The following is a 6,000-nucleotide window of genomic DNA, read 5'->3' as shown; positions in this document are numbered from 1 at the left end:
TTGGCAATAAATAGCGTTTGTCAGTAGTCCACACCTAACTTTTTAATGCTTCTCCAAGATTCTTTCAAAGCCACATCAAGACATTTGGAGAAGACTCTCTCAGGAGCCAAAGCTACCAGAAATAGAAGTAAAATCTGGCTTTAACTTACTCCTAAAATAATACTGATGTGCCTTACAGACCATTTGAGCAAAGGGATTATATACCTAAAATGCTTCAAGTTTGTCCTGTTAGACCAACATCACTCCCACCACTCATTTAGGAGCAAAAATAAACTTTTTTTCAAGACTGACTCATAAACTTGAGGATATAGCTGCTTTAGTCAGGTCCTGAAGAATGTTCATTTGAGACTCACATCTTTTCTAATCTTTTCTGTGAGCCAATCAATCAACTAGTATTTCTTAATTGTCGTCTATATTGTAGGCACTATGCTCAGTGCTGAAGATATAAAGACAGAGAGAGAGAGAGAAACAACTCTTGACTTCAAGGACATTGCTGTCTAGGAAGGGACACAAATGTATTTGTGTTTGTGGGTCTGCACTTTTGTATGTCATCTGTATGTATACACATATAAAATGTATGCAATTATATAAAAATGAATAGGGACAACAGTCTAGAGATATAGTGCCTACTACAAATGCAGTGGGGTGGTAAGCAATTTGTCTAAGTCAGTGTGTATCTGATATGAACCTTAAATCCAAGTCTTCCTATCTTTGAAATTGGTGCTTTATCTACAATGTTACTCTGTCTTAAGAATTGAGTAAAATGGCACAAATAAAGTCTGAGCTAAACAATTTGAAAAATATTAATTGCTCATGTGTATGCCAAAGCAATATAAAGAAAACTACAATTCTACTTAAATTGTTCTAGTTGTTTAGTGCCATGTCAATGAAATTGGCCAAAAAAATATTTTAAAGAGCTAGAAAAATTAATAATGATATTAATCTGGAAGAACAAAATGTTAAGATTATCTAGGGAATCAATGAAAAAATAATACAAAGGATGGTGGCCTAACACTTCAGACCTAAAACTGCATTATAAAGCAATAGTCATCAAAACTATTTCCTATAGGCTTTTTGGTGGAACAGTACAATAGGTTAAACACACACAGCACAATAATCAATGATGATAGTAATCTAGCATTTGGTAAACACCCAACTCCAGCTTGTGGGATAAGAACTCAATATTTCATAAAAATTTCTGAGAACACTGGAAAATAATAGTCAGAAACTCAGCAAAGAGCAAAATCTCACACCCCAAGCCAAAATGAGGTCAAAATGGATACATGATTTGGGGATAAAGTATGATACATAATCAAATCTGAAAAGCAGGGGATAATTTACCCATAGGATCTTTGGAGAGGGGAGTAATTTATGACCAAAGAAGAACTAAAGAACATTATGAAATGAAAATGGACAAATTTGATTACGTTCAATTAAAAAGTATCTGCACCAACACAATTTTAAAAAGAAAGTTCAAGACTGGTGGAAAATTTGTGTTTCTTGTAGAGGGCTGAAACTCTGAAAAAGGTGTACTTGAATTAGACAGCAGAGCACTTAAGGCTAATTACCTATTCCATGTGAGATAATGGCTCTATAAGCATATACTTAGATGATATGATGATGTGATGGCTCTCCTCATGATTGGCTTAAGCAAAGATTGGAGGGCTGAGGGAGAGAGGTCAGGGTCACTTGGCTGCAGGACGAGGAGGAGAGAGACTGGAGAATCCAGGATAAATCTTTGGAAAGCCACATGGTAGCTTGCCTGCCTCCTTCACATCTCCCCTTAAAGAGCAAATATTTTGATTGATGTGGATTCTGAATGATCCTTAGGCCCTCCAGATAGTTAGCCCAAACCTTATAGTTTTTGATAAAAGGCTCATTTATAAAACATATAAACAACTGTGTTGAATTTATAAGAATACAATTCATTCCCCAATTGATAAGTTGTGAAAGGAACCCAAATATTATCATATAAAAAGATGCTCTAAATCACTATTGAATAGGGAAATACAAATTAAAACAACTCTGATGTACCATCTTATGTCTCTCAGATTGCCTGAGATGACAGGAAAAAATTGTGATGAATGATGGAGGGGCTGTGAGAAAACTAGGACACTTATGCATTGCTGGTAGAGGTGTGAAATAATCCAATCATTCTGGAGAGCAATCTGGAATTATGCCCAAAGTGTTATAAAACTGTACATATAATTTTGATCAAGCAATGATGCTACAGTATCTATAACCTAAGGAAATTTAAAAAGAGAGAGAGAGAGAGAGAGAGAGAGAGAGAGAGAGAGAGAGAGAGAGAGAAAGAGAGAGAGAGAGACAGAGAGAGAGAGAGAGAGAGAGAGACAGAGAGAGAGAGAGAGAGAGAGAGAGAGAGAGAGAGAGAGAGAGAGAGAGAAGAGAGAGAGAGAGAGAGAGAGAGAGAATGAAAAGGATGCACATGTGAAAAATGTTTGTAGCAACTCTTTTTGTGGTGGTAAAGAATTGGAAGGTGAATAGATGACCAACAATTGGGGAATGGTTGAATAAGTTGTGATATATGAAGGTAATGGAATATTATTAATCTGTGAAAAATTATGAATAAGTTGATTTTAGAAAAGCCTGGAAAGATTTACATGTACTGATGCAAAACAAGTATAACTAGGAATACACTGTTCATAGTAAGAGCATGAATGGGCAATGATCAATTAAGAAAGATTTCTTAGTGGTTCAGTCATCCTACCCAATTCCAATAAACTTTGGATAGAAAATATCTCCTTTCGGCAAGAGAACTATGGAAAATAAATGTAATTCAATATATTCAATGTTCATTTCTTTTTTTTTTTCAATCTTATATTTTTTTTTCTTTGCATTCTGATTCTTCTCTCTCAATATGGTTCTTTTTTTAAAAAATAAAAAAAAAAACCTTTTATTTTCAAAACACATGCAAAGATACTTTTCAACTTTCACTCTTGTAAAACATTGTGTATAATTTTTTTTCTCCCTCCGTTTCCCCCAACCCCTCCCTAAAATAGCAAATGATACAGTAGGTGTTAAGTATTCTATATGTATTTCTATAATTATCATATTGCATAAGAAAAATCAGATCAAAAAGGAAAAAAAATGAGAAAAAAACAACAAAATGCAAGCAAACAACAACAAAAATATGAAAATATTATGTTGTGATCTATATTCAGTCCCCATAGGCCTCTCTCTGGGTGCAGATGGCTATCTCCATTACAAGACCATGCAAACTGGCCTGAATCACATTGCTGCTGAAAAGAGTTATGTCCATTAAAAATGTACATTAAAATTGTTGCTATGTACAATATTCTCTTGATTCTATTTATTTCATTTAGCATCTGTTCATGAAAGTCTCTTCAAGCCTTTCTAAAATCATCCTGCTTATTGTTTCTTATAGAACAATAATACCAGATACAGAGCCTAGATAGTAGAGAGCATTCACAACTTTCTGTGCCCTCTCTGACCTTCTATCAAACCAAAATCAGATTGAGCTTCTAAATTATTTCTGGAGTCAAAGAATCACCTATTATTTGGTGTACAACACATTCCTGGAAGAAAATATTTTTGAAGAACTTCAGAACAGGTTTTTTTTTTCGAATGGGTGGGAAGACAGTCTGCCGAGGTCAAAACCAAGCACAGGGAGACCAGGGAAAGGAACTGGGTGGGGACTCAGAATTTTGCAGCTTCGACACACCTAGGAATCTTCAGTGAGCCTTTTAGGCCACCCTCTACTGGTTATAAGCAGGGGTTTTGGCAGATTTGCTACAAAATGCAAATTGTAAACACCTGAGCCCTAGAAGAATGGGCTGTGATTACCCATCACTGGAAATCAATCAGCAGAACAGCCTCAGGGCAGACTAAAACAGTAGTCACTCCTTTTAGTTAAGAGCAGACCTCAAGCCTTTAAAAATGAGCAAAAAAAAACCCCCAAAAAGAACTCTCAGCATAGACAGCTTTATTGAAGAAGGAGAAGAACATACCTCAAATCATGAGGTTCCTAATGGCAAATTAACTTCATATGAAACCCCAAAGAAAGATATGATGTAGTCCCTATTTTTCACAAGGCTTCTTGGAAGATCTCATAAAAGATCTTAAAAGAGAATTAGAAGAAAAATGAGGAAAGAAATGAGATCTTTGTAAGAAGGGATGGGAAGAGTGTATAACGCCCTTCAAAATAGGTATGAAAAAGATATCAATTCATTGAAAAACAAAATTTGTGAAATGGAAAAAAAAAAAAAAAACACAATGAAAAACTGACCAAATAAAAAAGGAGCTAGAAAAAGTAACTGAAGAAAATAATACACTACAATTATAATTGAACAAATAAAAGGGAATGACTCAATAAAACTTCACAATCAGTAAAACAAAAACAACAAAAAAATAGAAGAAAATATGAAATACTTTTAGGAAAAACAACTAAACTAGAAAATAGATCTAGGAGAGACAATCTAAGGATTATTGGAATTTCTGAAAGCCATGATGAAAAAAAGATCCTAGATATTATCTTATAGGAAATCATAAAGGAAAATTGTCTTGATGACTGAAACTCAAAAGGAAAAATAGCTGTTCAAAGAATCCACTGATCACCTCCTGAAAGAGACCCCAAAATTAAAACTTCAAAGAATACTGTGGCTAAATTTCAGAACTATTGCACCATATTGCAACCAGGCAGAAAGAAACAATTTGAATACTGAGGAGCCACAATTAGGATTAGTCAGGACCTAGCAGCTTCTACCTTAAAGGATCAAAGGGCCTGGAATCTGATAATCTGAAAGGCAAAGGAACTTGTATTGAAACAAAGAATCAACTATCCAACTAAATTGATCATTATCTTTCAATAAAGAAAATGGACATTTAATGAAATAGGTGAATTTCATCTGTTTCTAATGAAAAGACCTGAGTTAACAAAATAAAATAAAATAAAATAAAATAAAATGATCTACAAATACAGAACTCAAGAGAGGAATAAAATTTTTAAAAAAGGAATAAACTATTGAGAACCATATTTCTGTTATGGGTATACATAGAGTGTGAGGGTATAATTTGATTTTTTATGATAATATGAAAAAGAAACTAGAGGTGGAAAGAGAATCATAGTGGAAAAGGAGGAAAAAGTAGATAAAATAAGGAAACTTACACCTCACAAAGAAGCAAAAAAGATCTATTAAAATTGAGGGAAGGAAGAAAGAAGCATAGATATTGTGTGAATCTTACTAGCATAAGATTTGGTTCAAAGACAGAATATCAGACATATTTGGTTTCACAGAGAAATTTGTCTCATCTTCTAAAGAAAGGGGTAGGGGAAAGGGGATAAGAAAGGGAAGGGAAAACACATATTAGGGGAAAGGAATAAAAAAGTGGCGCTCTAAAAGGGAAGGGTTGGTTGAGGGAGATGGTCATTAGAAGTAAAATACTGGGCAGCAGAGAAAGGGAAAAAGGAAAGAGAAAAGTATAATTTGTGGGTAAATATGATAGGGGGAAATATACAATTAGTAGTTTTCAACTGTAAATGTGAATGGGTTGAACTCCCCTATAAAATGAAAGTGGATAGCAGACTGGATTAAAATCCAGAATCTTACAATATATTGTTTACAAGAAACACATTTAAAGCAGAATGATAAGATATAGAGTGAATGTAAAAGTCTGGAACAGAATCTATTATTCTTCAGACAAATTAAAAAACAACAACAACAACAACAACAACAACAACAACAACAACAACAAAAAAAAACCAAAACAGCATAGCAATCCTGATCTCAGATCAAGTAAAAGCAAAGATAGTTCTAATTAAAAGAGAAAAGGAAGGAAACTATATTTTAATAAAGGGTACCTTATATAATGAAGCAATATCAATACTAAACATATATGCATGAAGTGGTATGGCATTCAAATTCATAGAAGAAAAGTTAAAAGAGATATAAGAAGAAATAAATAGCAAGACTATACTAGTGGGAATATCAACCTTGCTCTCTCAAAACTAGATAAATTGAG

Source organism: Sminthopsis crassicaudata, chromosome 3, assembly GCF_048593235.1.
Source record: "Sminthopsis crassicaudata isolate SCR6 chromosome 3, ASM4859323v1, whole genome shotgun sequence".
NCBI lineage: Eukaryota > Metazoa > Chordata > Mammalia > Dasyuromorphia > Dasyuridae > Sminthopsis > Sminthopsis crassicaudata.
Note: the sequence above shows the minus strand (reverse complement) of the source record.